At 43.4% G+C, this 15,175-nt stretch overlaps 2 long non-coding RNA genes across 8 annotated transcripts in view; one reads left to right on the forward strand and one right to left on the reverse strand.

Moving 5' to 3' along the window:
- The window catches only part of LOC123576372, a 109,469-nt gene extending 94,862 nt beyond the window's left edge, over positions 1-14,607 (forward strand). Inside the window, exons 5-12 of one of the 4 annotated variants that reach the window (XR_006701335.1) lie at positions 3,763-3,901; positions 7,108-7,168; positions 7,276-7,311; positions 7,402-7,674; positions 10,314-10,467; positions 12,158-12,264; positions 12,889-13,044; positions 14,443-14,607. This is a non-coding gene — a long non-coding RNA (uncharacterized LOC123576372). Of the gene's footprint in view, positions 1-3,762; positions 3,902-7,059; positions 7,169-7,275; positions 7,312-7,401; positions 7,675-10,313; positions 10,468-12,157; positions 12,265-12,888; positions 13,045-14,442 lie in introns of those variants that run through there. The other 3 variants (XR_006701337.1, XR_006701336.1, XR_006701334.1) reach the window with 3 other exon arrangements.
- LOC123576373 lies at positions 7,480-12,164 on the reverse strand. Of its 4 annotated transcripts, none has more exons than XR_006701340.1 (4): positions 12,019-12,164; positions 10,510-10,755; positions 9,123-9,280; positions 7,480-7,593 (listed from the first exon to the last, which is right to left on the reverse strand). It is a non-coding gene; the product is annotated as an uncharacterized LOC123576373 (long non-coding RNA). The 4 variants fall into 4 exon arrangements; XR_006701338.1 differs by having other exon boundaries at positions 7,510-7,621; XR_006701341.1 differs by lacking the exon at positions 12,019-12,164 and adding an exon at positions 11,434-11,563 and having other exon boundaries at positions 7,510-7,621.
- Positions 14,608-15,175: the final 568 nt, after the last annotated feature.

A 15,175-nucleotide genomic window follows, 5' to 3' on the forward strand; every position in this document is an offset into this window, starting at 1 on the left:
ATACAGCTGGAAGTCCAGGATTGTGATACCTCCTACTTAGGTTTTCTTTTTCAAGATTGCTTTGGCTATTCGGGGTCTTTTCTGGTTCCATACAAATTGAAGGATTGTTTGTTGTAACTCTGTGGAGAATGCTGGTGTTATTTCGATAGGCATTGCGTTGAATATGTAGATTGCTTTGGGTACTATTGACATTTTAACAATAGTTGTTCTTCCTATCCAGGTGCATGGAATGTTTTTCGTTTTTGTGTGTTTGTCATCTTCAATTTCTTTCATAATCTTTCTATAGATTTCAGTGTATAGATTTTTCACCTCTTTGGTTAGATTTATTCCTAGGTATTTTATGGGTTTTGGTGCAATTGTAAATGGGATGGATTCTGTGATTTCTCTTTCTGTTGCTTCTTTGTTTGTGTATAAGAATGAAACTAATTTCTGTGCATTAATTTTATACCCTGCCACTTTGCTGAATTCATGGATCATTTAACAGTTTTTTGGTGGAACCCTTTTATCAAGAAAGGATGCTGTATTTTGTCAAATGTTTCTCTGCATCTATTGAGTGCATCATGTGGTTCTTGTCCCTTCTTTTATTGATGTGATGAATTACATTGATTATTTTGTGGATATCGATCCAGCCTTGCATTCCAGGTTAAATCCCACTTGGTCGTGGTGAATAAAGTTTAAATGTATCATTGGATCTGGTTGGCTAATATCTTGTGGAAGATTTTTGCATCCATGTTCATCATGAAAATTGGTCTATACTTCTACTTTTTAGTGGGATCTTTGTCTAGTTTTGGAATCCAGGTAATGCCGACTCATAGGAAGAGTTTGGATGTTTTCCTTCCATTTCTATTTTTGGGACAGCATCAAGAGAATAGGTGTTAAGTCTTCCTTAAATGTTTGGTAGAATTCCCCTGGAGAGCCATCTGGCCCTGGGCTCTTGTTTTTTTGGGAGATTTTTGATTACTAATTCAATTCTTTACTGGTTATGGGTCTGTTCAAATTTTCTATTTCTTCCTCTTTCAGTTTTCATAGTTTGTATATTTCTAGGAATTTGTCCATTTCTTCCAGATTGTCCATTTTATTGGTATATAATTGCTGATAATATTCTCTTATTCTTTTTTGTATTTCTGCTGTGTTGGTTGTGATCTCTCCTCTTTCATTCTTGATTTTATTTATTTGGGTCCTTTCCTTATTCTTTTTGATCCAACTGGCTGGTGGTTTATCAATTTTATTAATTATTTCAAAGAACTAGCTTCTGGTTACATTGATCTCTTCTACTGTTTGTGTGTGGGGGGTTGTTGTTTGTTTTTGTTTTTGTTTTCAGTTTTGAAAGCATTGATTTTTGCTGTAATCTTTATCATTTCTTGTCTTCTGCTGGATTTGGATTTTATTTGATGATCTTTTTTTCCATTACTTTAAGGTATAAGCTTACGTTGTGTATCTGAGACTTTTCTTCCCTCTTTAGGAAGGCCTGGATTGCTAAACTTCCTCTTATGACTACCTTTGCTGCATCCCAGAGGTTTTGGACTGTGGTGTTATCCGTTTTATTGGCTTCCATGTACTTTTTAATTTTCCCTTTAACTTCTTGGTTCACCCATTCATTTTTTTTTTAATTTTAGTTTTTATTATTTACAATTTACATCCAAATTAGTTACCATATAGTGCAACAGTTATTTCATGAGTAGATTCCTTAGTGCCCCTTACCCATTTAGTCCATCCCCCCCCACAACCCCTCCAGTAACCCACTGTTTGTTCTCCATATTTATGTGTGTGCTTCTTTTGTACACCTCCCTGTTTTTATATTATTTTTGTTTCCCTTCCATTATATGTTCATCTGTTTTGTGTCTCAAAGACCTCCTATGAGTGAAGTCATATGATATTTGTCTTTCTCTGACTACTAATTTCACTTAGCAGAATACCCTCTAGTTCCACCCATGTAGTTGCAAATGGCAAGATTTCATTCTTTTTGATTGCTGAGTAATACTCCATCACACACACACACACACACACACACACACACACACACACACACCACATCCTCTTTATCCATTCATCCATCAATGGACATTTGGGCTTTTTCCATACTTTGGCTATTGTTGATAGTGGTGCTATAATCATGGGGGTGCATGTGTCCCTTCAAAACAGCACACCTGTATCCCTTAGATAAATGCCTATTATTGCAATTGCTGTGTCGTAGGATAGTTCTCTTTTTAGCTTTTTGAGGAGCCTCCGTACTGTTTTCCAGAGTGGCTGCAGCAGCTTGCATTCCACTATTCATTGTTCAGTAGGATGTTCTTCAGTCTACAAGTATTTGTTATCTTTCCAAATTTTTTCTTGTGGTTGATTTAGAGTTTCATAGCATTGGGGTCTGAAACTGTGCACGGTATGATCTCTATCTTTTTGTACTTGTTGAGTACAAGTAAACATAAAATTATTTATGTTTATTTATTTTAGAGAGAGAGAGACAGGGGCAGAGAGAGAGGGAGACACAGAATCCAAAGCAGGCCTCAGGCTCTGAGCTGTCAGCACAGAGTCCGACACAGGGCTCAAACTCACAAACCATGAGATGACGACCTGAGCTGAAGTCAGATGCTTAACTGAATGAGCCTCGCAGGCACCCACTTTAGTGAAATTTTAAATGACACCGTTCAAAGTGCACTTGCTACCTTGCAAACTCAGAGAGAGAGAAAGAAATGTGAAGAATCAGGAAGTGGTTAAGAGTTGGCTGCTGAGTTTTATCGTAATTTGGCTTTGGAGGGTTTTTGTTCATTGGGTGAAGTGAGCACAGCATATTTGCCTGCCATTTACCACAGTAGACAGTGGGCCTCTGGGAGCCAAAACTCTTTCTGACCAATGAGCTGGAATTTTACTAGGACCGCCAAGATGAGATTTGCTATTTCAAGGACTAGGAGTTATCTTTTATTTTCACAACTAGGTAATTATCACATCATTCAACTCTGCCCTCCAAGATATGTAGAAAATACCCAAATATAGTTGAGAGAGAAAGGGTGATAGCCAAAGTGTATAATCCTTTCCCTTTAAAAAATATGTTTAAATTATGCTTTATGATTTTTTTTTATTTTAGTGAGGGGGCATGCAAGTGGGGGAGAGGGGCAGAGGGAAAGAGAGAGAATCTTAAGCAGGATTCACACTCAGTGTGGAGCCCAACACAGGTCTGGATCACATGATCCTACAATCATGACCTGACACAAAATCAAGAATCTGATGCTCAACTGACTGAGCCACCCAGGTGCTCAATAGTCTCTTTCTCTCTGAATGCTGAATAGTAAATTTTCAACGTGAATGGGGGATAAACAGGCATACATACATACATACATACATACATACACCACTAAGAAAGCCATGAGTTGTTAGACATGAACTATTTTCCATCATCTTTGTCTTCTAGTTATATTCATGCCTCTAAAGTGTTTGTTGATTGCAATGCACGATCTTGCTGTGTGAGGTACAAATTGTTGTGTGATCAGTTTTCCGTGAAAGTCTTTCCTCATATCTGTCTTAACCACAAGGTGCCAATGTTGAATTCGAGGATGTAGAGCTAAGAGCCTTGAGGTCCAATAACTGTCAACTAGAAGTTATATTTTCTGTTGGGGAGAAATCCCCATATGATGGCAATGACTTTGCATTGGTAAGGGAAAGAATACTTTCATGCCTTCATGGTTCTTGCGCTTTTTGTGTCTCACCAAAATCAAGACTCAGGTCATGTGCATGTTTATCAAGCAAACACCTTTTTTTTTTTTCCAGAAAATAAAAACGCCCTGGAAGACAAGTGTAATGCATTGAGGTCTGTGAAAGCCACAAAGGAAGCAAAAGTCAAACAGCTGAAAGAGAAAGCACATAACCTGGAAGAATTCTATGAACAAAGAAAAGTGCCTACAAAAAAGTAAGATGGGGGCGCTTGGGTGGCTCAGTCGGTTGAACGTCCAAATTCGGCTCAGGTCATGATCTCACGGTCCATGAGTTCAAGCCCCATGTCGGGCTCTGTGTTGACAGTTCAGAGCCTGGAGCTTGCTTTGGATTCTATATCTTCCTCTGGCCCTACCCAACTCGCACTCTGTCTCTATCAAAAAATGAATAAACGTTAAAAAAAAATTTAGAAAAGTAAGATGTTCATGTGAGAACTGTCACAAGGACCAAGTTGTATGGGAGAACATGGCAGCCAGTAGAGATAATTGTATTTCTTTTGGAACTGGGTCCAGAGTATTTTTGCCCAATGCATTCAGTAGAATTGGACCTTCCCTTCCTACCTTGCTTTCTGTAACGTAACCTGCATTTTTCTTTCTCCTAAGTGCTTGCCACACATTGTGTCATGTTTTTGGGGCGGCAGAGGGAAGGTACCATCATTAATAACTTTAATACCTGGATCCACCTACACTGTCCTATAGGTTTCAATCGCATCACACTGTTTTGTCACCCAGCAATTAGGTCATTTTTGTTCAGGACCAGACATGGGTCAAAAATGTGTGGGGAAAAAATGAATTCTCTTGCTGCAGAAACAATGGAAGTTGCTTTCTGGAAAGTGGGTAGGGGTACCAGCAGTACTGGATCCCTGAATCCATTCTGCCAGTGAGATTGCTCACTGCAGGCCCAATCCCTAAGAAAGTCAAGTTGTTTCCTGTCCCCTGATTTTTTAAGTGTAACTCTTCTGAGTCTTGGCCAAAGCCCGCAGCTTCACTAAGGCTCATCTTTGCTGGCCGCCCTGAACTACACTTGTTTACTTCTAAGTCTGTGCCCATAAAGTTGTTCAGCTTCTTTGCCATTCAAATGTATGCCCCCCACATCAATGATGAGTCCTAGGGAGTTTGGGTCCAACTGCCAGGCTGGCTTTGTCCTGGGCTTCCTTCTTCTCCATCTTGGTCTTGTGTGTCTTTGTGGGGTTGTCAGATACTTGGTGCATTCAGTCACATGTTTCCTCCTTTGTACAGTATTTCCTTTTGTTCTCAGGAGGAGATGGGGGACTTTAGAGTCCCTCACTCGTGTTGGAAAGTGAAGGCTTCTCTTCCCTGGAGACTCACCTTTATGTTCGTCCTTCCCACAGCTGGGGTTAGGGCTTGCTCTGTCTCACTGGCATCTTGTTTTTGTTAACTCGTAAGCTCTTTCTGTGAGTGGGTACAGCACCCTGACCACCTCTCTATCTTCAACCCCTTACAACAGAGCCACTACATTACAACCACTCCAGCAAGCATTTGCCAAAGGACTGCCTGAGAGGCCAGAAGGAAATGCATGTGCCTTTCTCTGTCTAGTGCTTTTGTGTCATTTGCTAAGAGATTTTCAATTTTGCGTATGATTCTTGAGTACATCAAGTGTCAAGTTGAAACCATCTCAGTCAACACCACAAAGAAAATAGTCTGAGGGCAACACAGCAACCCAGCCTTGCCAAGCATTGCCTTCTGCTGCCTTCACTATCAATGGAATGAGTCTTGTTAAAGTAGGTTTGGCTCCATGAAGTTGAGAGTTTTCCACCTGAAATCTCTTTCCTGGAAGTAAACCCAGACTGTGTGACAGTTCATATCAGGTTGTACGTCAGGAGATGATGTTGTTCTAAGAATGGCCTTTTGAAGATGGAGGCAGGGGTTGCAGTCCTGAACGCTAGCGATATCTGGGAGTGAGCTGCAATGTTAGTGAAATCATATTCTGGAAGGTCGTCTTTCAGGTGATTGCCTGCGTCATGGTACAACTTTTGGACTGAGAATCAGGGCTCCCCATGGAGGTGTAAGACTAGTGATGATCCCTTGATTCATCCTAATGGGTACAGTTGGTCAGATATGGTTTTTCACTCACTGATGAAATGAGTCTTCACCATATCAAACAAAAGACCAACTCTGGGAAGGCACAAAGTACAATGTTATTTGATGACTTTATGATAAAGGAGAGGAAACAAGAGAACTAGAAAGACAGTTCCCAATAGTAGAGACGTGGCAGGAGACAGAAGTTGAATTTTCTTGCACTTAAATGGGGTGTTCACTTCATTTCTCTGATTGGGTTGTCAGTCTGTGCATTTATGGGAGAAGTGGGGGAAGGGATATTTGCATAGGCCTTCAAGAGTGCTGGGAGGTAAAAAGGGAGAACTTCTGGACCTTGTTCCCGACTGTGACACTGAAAATGACACTGTGAACTGGCGGCAAAGAAGAATCAGCTGGCAGCTGCAGGTACAATTTGAAAATAGCTACATAAGGGGCAACTGGGTGGCTCAGTCTTTTAAGCGTCCGACTTCAGCTCAGGTCATAATTTCACAGTCCGGGAGTTCGAGCCCCGTGTCAGGCTCTGTGCCGACAGGTCAGAGCCTGGAGCCTGTTTCAGATTCTGTTACATCTCTCTCTGTCCCTCCCCCGCTCATGCATGTGCTCACTCTCTCTCTGTCTCAAAAATAAATAAACATTAGGGGAAAAAAAGAAAATAGCTACAGAAGAAATAAACAAGTACAAGTGAGTTCAGCTAGTAATTACCAGCAGCTCATGAAACCACTGTTCATTTTTTGGTTTTTAATCTTTTTGTAATGTTTAAAGTCAACATATGCATAGAGTATTAACAGATAAGAAAAGGTAAGTTTAGAAAGAATAAAACAATTAAGTTTCTAAACATTTGCAGATCTCAAGTAGTGGCCAGACTGTGTGGAAACTTTGTCCATGCTAACATTCCTCAGGGGTGGTGTCAATTGTTATAATCTGTAGGAAAGCATTGTGTCATACAATGTCATACAATGAATCATACCCATCAATGTGGTAGTGCCATTTCATGGCCCTCGTCTTTGCAACCCTGGGAAACATGGTGAGGATATAAGTTATAGAAGAATAGATCTTTATGATAAAAGACACCTGTCACATGATGAGTTCGAGAAAGATTGAAAATGGGAAGGAATTCTATGAACTCTGAACCCTACAGGCATGGAATAATGAGTAAGGAAAGGATGTAACAATAGCTTTGATCCTACTGTACAGCACCATGATTGATAATCATGGGCAAAGTGTTTCATGTGTAAGAATAAATTGTATCAGGGGACAGATATGAGGTTGTTGGGAATGTGGGCAGCTTATTTAAAATCATACCCAATATTGGGCCTTATCTGACAAGAGCAATTGTAACTCACAGGCAACAAATTGAACAAACACGGGAACAGCTGCAGCAGGCAGAGCTCACCTTTAGATACCAGGTAACCTGAGTTCTGCCTGACATACTGAACCCTTAGCACCTCACGCGGGTGAGTGTAGTGGCCCTTGGAATCCCTAACCACAGGATTTTCATTGTTGGCTTTTTCAGCTTGCAGTTCATGAGAAGAATGCTCAGGACAACTAGGTAAGTGTTTTCTTGTTTCCTCCTCCTTGTTTGGTGCACAGTCTGGCACCACCTTCTGACTGAAAGTGGATGTGTTTTTTTCTCCCCCAGATCAAGACTCAGATCTGGGACAGGGAGATGGCGGAGCAGGGCAGGGAGGTCGCTTACTTGAAATACAGGTGTGGTCATTTGACTTGCGTTTTTATGGGTGTTTCCAGGGATGACACCTGCACTGTTTGTTGTCTAGTAGACGACGTGGTGTTGCAACTCTTATAGAAGTCCATTATTTTTCTGTATCCAAGACTGGAAGGGATGGAAGCACAGAGGCTGCCTGAGGGATACACGAGGCAGAAACCAATCACTGCAAGAACCCTGCAAGGAGAGGTAAGGAGCACGTTGTGATGTGCCGCAGTCTAATTTCTGCTGTGCAGCCTGTTCCTGTGTGTGATCATCATGTGGTCTGGAAAGAATCACAAGCACTAAGGACGGCAGGTGGTCCAAAGGGGTGACAGAAGGGTGTTCTCCTCTGGTGCCGCAGACAGTGAGGCACTTGTCCCTGTGACTGGTGGAGCTCATGCCCCTCCTCTGACGGTGACCCTCCCACCTCCTCTAGCATCCCCCTGTCTGAAGAGCCTGGAAACCTTCTTCCCACCCGGACACAATGTGAAGACTTTAGTTTATTTGAGGAGAAGGTCATTTATTCACTAGTTTTAACAGTCTTTCTTTTTGTTTGTTTTGGGAACTGTAGCCATGCATCCCTCAATTCAAGTTCCATAAAGCTTAGCTTAGTCCTCTGTTGGTATCAGTGCAACTCTGCAGGTTCACTGATAACTTCTGACAGTTTTTCTTTTCTCAATAGTGTCAAATTACTCTTTTCTTATATACTAACTGCTCTCATGTGGAAGGCAGCTTGTAGATAAGCTGGGAGATTGAACAATTTGCCTGAAGCCTGAAGAAATGCACCCTTCTTGAGGACTCATTGAGGATATACACCAAACCAGTATTCTCAATGTTATTCTTTTTTGTTAAGTTTATTTATTTTGAGAGACGCATAGACAGAATGCCAAGCAGGTGCCACACTGTCAGTGAGGAGCCCAACGCTGGGCTTGAATTCACAAGCTGTGAGATCGTGACCTGAGCCAAAATTAAGAGTCGGATGCTGAATCCAAGCATCCTCAGATTAATTCTTGATATGTAATGGAATCCGTGATTTCCCATGATGTATACTGAGAAAACTGTTTTACTGGTGAATTCTAAATTGCTAGTTGTGCCTGACCTGTCCACAGTTATGTGATTAATTATGAAACAACATGAACTAGGGCACCATGAGGTCTTTATCAAGGTGAGGGGACGGTTCTCCCCCTTATCCTTGGGGGTCACCTGAGGCATTTGGGATACACTCTGCCTCTGGTCAGGGACCTGACTGTAGAGAAAAGTTTAAGATATTTGAGGAATGAGTTGAGGGATTGTTTTCATTCTGCACAGTCCTCTAAAAGCAGAATAAACCTCTGTCCCTTCTAGGGTCTTTAGTAGATCGAGAAACTGCTGAAACCTCTGTGGGTTACAGCGGCTCTGACTGTACCAAGAATGCAGACAAGGACAAGGTAAATGCCGGGGCCATTCTCAGTTGTAACTCTTTTGGGAAACCCTCATCTTTATGTACAGCACACTCACCCAGCCTTGTCTCGTTTTGCGTGTTGTGTGATATGTCTGTTTGTTCTTTCTTTTCCAAATGCACACTCATAACCCAGGAGCCCACAGGCTTCTCAATTTTTAGTCTGTCAGCTTTCTGTGGTAAGTTTAGAAGCCAAAAGCGCTTAGAGACTGAGTACCTTAAGGTTTTTCTGTGAGTTTCAGGAAATAATGAGAGGAGGATGACTGCACACTCCAAACAGGTCTCCCGGCCTGGGTGATCCCTTCCAGACCTCACCTCTGTGGGAACAGTGAGGCTGCTGTGTCTTCCTCTCTTGATTCTGGCTAGGAGATGAACCTGTTAGAAACGACATCATGACTCCAACTTTCTATTATGTGCCCTGTGCCATTTAGAGTGGTCCTAGAGAAAGCCAATATCATCACTCATCACCTTTCCGTCTTTGTTGGTAAATGACTTGTCTGGAATCCTCCAGCTATACCTTAGGTGAAAACAATTTGAACACTGTGTCCTTCAATTGTGTTTCTATGAGCAGTTTCTGGTTGTGTCCCCAGTCACTGTTAGAGCTGATATAGTCTCATGACACATACCAGTTTTATATCAAAACACTTGCATGAAATCTGTTATGTGAATTTCTCCCTCTTTTTTTTCCATTGCACATAATGACTCTGTGTCCTGTAGTATGCTTAAAGTCAGAATTCCCTATGAAGTAAGATGAACACATCTGAGCTTTGTAGACATTCACCACAAGTAACTCGTTCTTCACAGAAGACTCTCCTTCCCCTGCAAGATTCCAGGCATCCTCCACTCCCCAGAGGTCTCCGAGGCCTTTGACAACACTTCAAGAGGGAAGACTCCTTTCTCAGGGAGAGGAGCAGAGGAGGCACAGTGAGGGTCCGGCTGCAGAATATTTTGCCAGGAGTGTCTGTGATTCCACGAGCAGAATATGAGCCATTTATTCCCACTCATTTTTTTGTGTTCTTGATATAGCAAAAGCAGAGCATCTGGAGTCACCGTAGAGGAGGGATGCAGGGTGAACCTGGACATCGATGGCTGCCTGTCTGGAGAATGCTACTTCATTAATCTGTAATTACTTCTGTTAACCCTTTAGGACAGGACCCTTGCCATTTTCTTCCACAGACATGGGCAGTGATGTGTGGTGGCAGTAGGTTAACCTCTTGCATCTGCTACCCCAAGCTGTAGGTGGTATCCAGTGGCAGGGACAGAGTTTTCAGGTACTGATGCTACTCTCTTGGATCCTGGTGGCAGAGAAGGTGGCAGGTGCTGACAACTTCTTCTCTGGGTTACAGCTGCTTTTGGTATTGGTTCCCTTGTCTGGCATATGGATGTAGCTGTCACTTCTGTTCTGCAGGGCAGTCTGGATCCTGGGGACCTCCTCTGTTAACTGGACGATTCTGCATGCCCTACCCTGGAGATGCCCCGCCCCCATGGACTATTAGGCACGTCCACCTCCTGAACCTTAGTGGCCCTGAGGCCACCCGGAACCCCTCCACCTGCAACACTTGGTAAGATGATCCGAGCACTAGGAGTTGACTTGTAAAACACACCTTATTTTGTGGCTGTTAGGTCTTGGGCCAAGGTGCAGAGGCGGTACCACAGACCATTGTGATGCAAGGGGAATGTGTCTGCTGCTATTACCATATTCCTCAAGTTGCTCAGGATCTCATCTTTGTCCTTTCCCCCACCATGGGTTGGTACAGGCATCTCTTGTGGAAAAGGAATGGGGCCGTATGCAGAAAATCAGACATAGCGCTTCAGCAGAAATGCCCTGTACACAGTCCACTTGCTGGGATCTGTGAGGCATGAGGCACAATGTAACGTACGTCCATCTATTTGTGCCCCCAGCCATCCATAGTTGTTCGATGAGTGATGAATACATCTGAATCAGGGCTTTTAGGAGTCTTCATCAAGTTATAAGGGATGGTTCTTCAAGTTCTTCTTGGGTATCACCAGAGGCATGTGGGACACCCTGTGCATGTAATTTGGGATCTCATTGGGGCAAAGAGTTTAAGTTGTCGGAAGTATGAGGGGAGGGTTTTTTGTTTTGTTTTTGACCTCCAAACAGTCTACTCAAGTCAGAATAAACCTCCATCCCTTCTAGGGCTTTTTGCAGGTCCAGAAGTAGGTGTCACAACCAAGAGTGACATCGACACTGGCTCTGCCAAAACTGCCAAGAAGCACAAAGTAAATGCTGTGGCCGTTTTCAGTTCTAAGTCTTTATGGACAGCCACATCTTTCTGTACAGTTGTCTCTGGTTTGTGTGTCGTATGGTATGTCTGCTGTTTTTTTTTTCCCCAGATGCAAAACCTTTACTGCCGAGTCTGCAGGCTTCCCTGTTTCCCAGATGGCATCTGTTTGTGGTAACTTGAGCAGCTAAGCGTGCCTAAAGGTGGGGACCATAGGGCTTTTCTAATGTGTTCCTGGAATAAATCAAGGAGGATGACACCACACTCCACTTGGAAGTCTCCTACCTTGCCTCATTCTTTGTGGATCTCCTCAATGTGGAATCATTGCTCTTGCTGTTTCTTCCTCTCCTGTTTCCTTCTATTGAGGGTTTTAATGTGCTCATAAAAATCTCTGGGTATCCTTACAATTTGAAAATGCAAACTGGGGGCGCCTGGGTGGCGCAGTCGGTTGAGCGTCCGACTTCAGCCAGGTCACGATCTCGCGGTCCGGGAGTTCGAGCCCCGCATCAGGCTCTGGGCTGATGGCTCAGAGCCTGGAGCCTGTTTCCGATTCTGTGTCTCCCTCTCTCTCTGCCCCTCCCCCGTTCATGCTCTGTCTCTCTCTGTCCCCAAAGTGGATAAACGTTGAAAAAAAATTAAAGAAAATGCGAACTGCCTTCACTCCAACTTATATTTTTGTATGTGTCCTTTAGAATGGTCTTAGACAAAGTAAATAAATTTCATACCCATCAGCATTTTGGTAAACATGCTGTCCAGAATCCCTTCAGGTGTGCCCTGGGCAAAAACACTCTGAACTATAAGAGGTGGCATGTTTGTGATAGAAAACATGCACTGAAACTTAAGTTGTGAAGAGAAAACATCCAAAATTACCTGTGTGGCAAGTGCCCATGGTGTCCTTCACTTGTGTTCACATGAGCACGTTCTCTCGTGTCCTGTGTCACAGGTACAGCTAAAACATGGAAACTTACACCAGAAATCAAAGTGCATTTGTGTTAATTTTGTCTTTTAGAATTTCAGCTCATTTTTCCATAGGACACAATTACCCTGCAAAGTGTACTGCACTTAAGCTGAGAAGTACCTCCGAAGTAAAATAAATTAGCTGAACCCAACTAACATGTATAGGCTACCTGTTTCTCTAAGAGCATGCTTTCCCAGGTCCTCTACAGGCCCTCAGGATCCCCATCTCCCCATATGTCTCTGTGCCCATGGATAGCACTTCCAGAGAGGAGGAGACCCCATTGTCGGGACAGTAGTTTGGACACAGGCAGGGGCTTAGAGGCAGAACTTTGAGCCACGAGGGCTATGATTACATGTGTGGACACTGGCTTTGTCATTCCTTCTCATTCTGTAGTTCTTCACATACACAATAAACAGCCTCTGTGGTGGAGGGGATGAAGGGTGGAGTGTGATCCTGGACATAGTTGCCTTCCTATCTGGAATATGCTACTTTGTTAATTTAGTATTCAGCCTATAAATCTTCTAGGAAAGGGGCCCTTGCTGTTTCTACATTTCCAGACATGTGGGGACACTAGTTTATCCCAATCACATCCATTCCTCACCTCAAAGCTGTAAGTGGAACCCAAAGTATGGGTAGAGATTTTGGCGCTGATGCTGCCCTCTTGAAACCTGGTGGTGGGGAAGCTAGTAGGATATGAGAACAGCTTCTTTGGGTTTCTGCTTTTTGCTGGTGTTGGTGCTCTGTTCTGTCCTATGAACATACCTCTCATTTCTTTTCCCCAGGCTATTTTGTATGCAAGAGTCCTGGTCCTTTCCCAGGATTGCCTTGCAGGCTGTACCCCATGGACCACCCTTCACCACCAGTCATGGGCTATAGGCCACATCCCCCTCCTCCACCTACTCTATTTGTTAAGATGACCTGAACTGGATGAGTGGCTGGTAAAGTATATTCATCTTATTCATGATTGACTTTGTGGCAATGATGTAGAGACGGTTGTGAGTCTTGGCAATCCAACTACAAACTGCCTGAGGACACTGTAGCATATCTCAAGTTTCTCAGGACATACATACAATGGGCAGTGTCATGTCCCTGTAATACAGTGAGCTATATGTTTCTCTTGTCAAATGAAAGAGGATTTTTTACACAAAAGCAGATGTATCAGCGGTACTGGTGCATATGTTGGAGACACAATGTTTTGGGTTCTGTGATGAATGAGGTGCACCCCTTTTAGAGCATCAGGTGTCCTGTGTGACAGAGGGACATTCATTAAACGATGCAGACCTTGTGATCACCAACATGGAAACACCAGTGAGGATCCAGGGCAAAACCGGGGGAGCCTTGAATCATACAGGAATAGAAGGGAAGTTGAGCACAGTAAGCAGAGTTTGAGGAGGTGCAGAGGGGAGGGTGTTGGGGTCAGTGAGATGCAGTTGGAGGTCATTCCTGGTCACAGCCTGAGCAGGGAGTGTGAGGTCCATACGGAGCTGCTATGTGGGATCGCTCTCAGTGCACAATGCAGTGTTCATCTCCAAAATGTCAGTGTGTTGCCAAAGTGCACGCAGGTAATCACCTAAAAAGATTCTTGTCTCCCTGGATTTTCCTGAAGGTTCTGGATATTTGTGGGGGGAAAAGAGCCCTGGAGATATGGGACATTTAACTTGGTCTTATGAAAATGCTGTATGCCCAAGTTCATATCCCTCAGTGAGACTAAAAGTGGAGACAGGGTCTAGATCAGCTGAGTCATCCTACAATTCAGGGCTGGCCAGATGCCACCACTGCTGGACCCCTGTCATCACCCTGACTACAGCTTTGCATCTCCTCAAACTTCTCTCACAATATTATGACAGCTGTGTTATCTGTGAAAACAGGGGTAATATTTGTTTCTAAGAACAAGAGAAAAAGAAGACATTCAGTGCATAAAGCGTCTGCAAAATCTCTGAGAAGTGTCCCCTCACGCTTCTCATAGTTTCAATTAAGATATCTCCACACAATGATCCTCCAAAAAAGATGGTCACGGGAGTTCATTAAACTAAGACTGTTAACAACTCAGCCCAGGGTGGGAATCACTGTTTTAAAAAGTAAGACAATGTCCCTCATTTTTCTATTAGAATTCGGGCCCTGCCACACAATGAAAGAAAAGATAATTATGAGAATGTGTACATTCAGAGACCTAGATCTGAAGACAATCATTTTCTATTACACCTAATCTCACAGATGCAGCCACACACTAAAATGTTCATCTGAGGCCACAGCCACAGATAAACTACAGAAGACAGAATGCATGTAGGAAAACATAAGATCACAGGGGAATAAACCAAAATCTCTTTGCCTTATAGGACAACTCTTTTGAAATCTGAACAGGACTGTGCACGGTGACAGACTATGGTGATTATATATACATTTTAAGAAGGTGTCAGATCTACCTGAATGCTTTCCCTGCCCATCATGTCCCCTCCACTTTGTCCTTCCTACTGTCCCCTAATCTACCTTTCATCGTTTTGTCTCTGTGTCAGCGTCTGCTTCTAGGGCCATCTACTCTGACTCCCCATTGAGTGCACACAGTGGGGTTCCTGTACACACAGGTAACAAAGTGCCAGAAATGGTGGTGATGGAGGATAGAAGCAAGATCACCCTTTCTGCAGGGGAGCCTGAGGGAGTTTTCCGGGGTGATGGGAACTTCCTATATCTACATTGATGGGGTGCTTACGCTCAATTATTTTGGAAATATTCCCTGACTCCATGGTGCCTTGGGGTCAGACAGACAGGTATCTGTTCTTAGGAAATGGCTGAGTTCTAATGGTGGAGAAGGATGAGGGACCAGGAGTGACTGTAGAGAGGAGTGAGGGTCAGACCCATGCCCAGGATGCCAGGTCTCCACAGACAGCACCACGTGTAGGAGGACTCTGAGGAGCAGAGATTTCTTTTTTTTTTTTTTTCAACGTTTATTTATTTTTGGGACAGAGAGAGACAGAGCATGAACGGGGGAGGGGCAGAGAGAGAGGGAGACACAGAATCGGAAACAGGCTCCAGGCTCTGAGCCATCAGCCCAGAGCCTGATGCGGGGCTCGA

The sequence above is a fragment of the Leopardus geoffroyi genome, chromosome D2 (assembly GCF_018350155.1).
Source record: "Leopardus geoffroyi isolate Oge1 chromosome D2, O.geoffroyi_Oge1_pat1.0, whole genome shotgun sequence".
NCBI classification, from domain to species: domain Eukaryota; kingdom Metazoa; phylum Chordata; class Mammalia; order Carnivora; family Felidae; genus Leopardus; species Leopardus geoffroyi.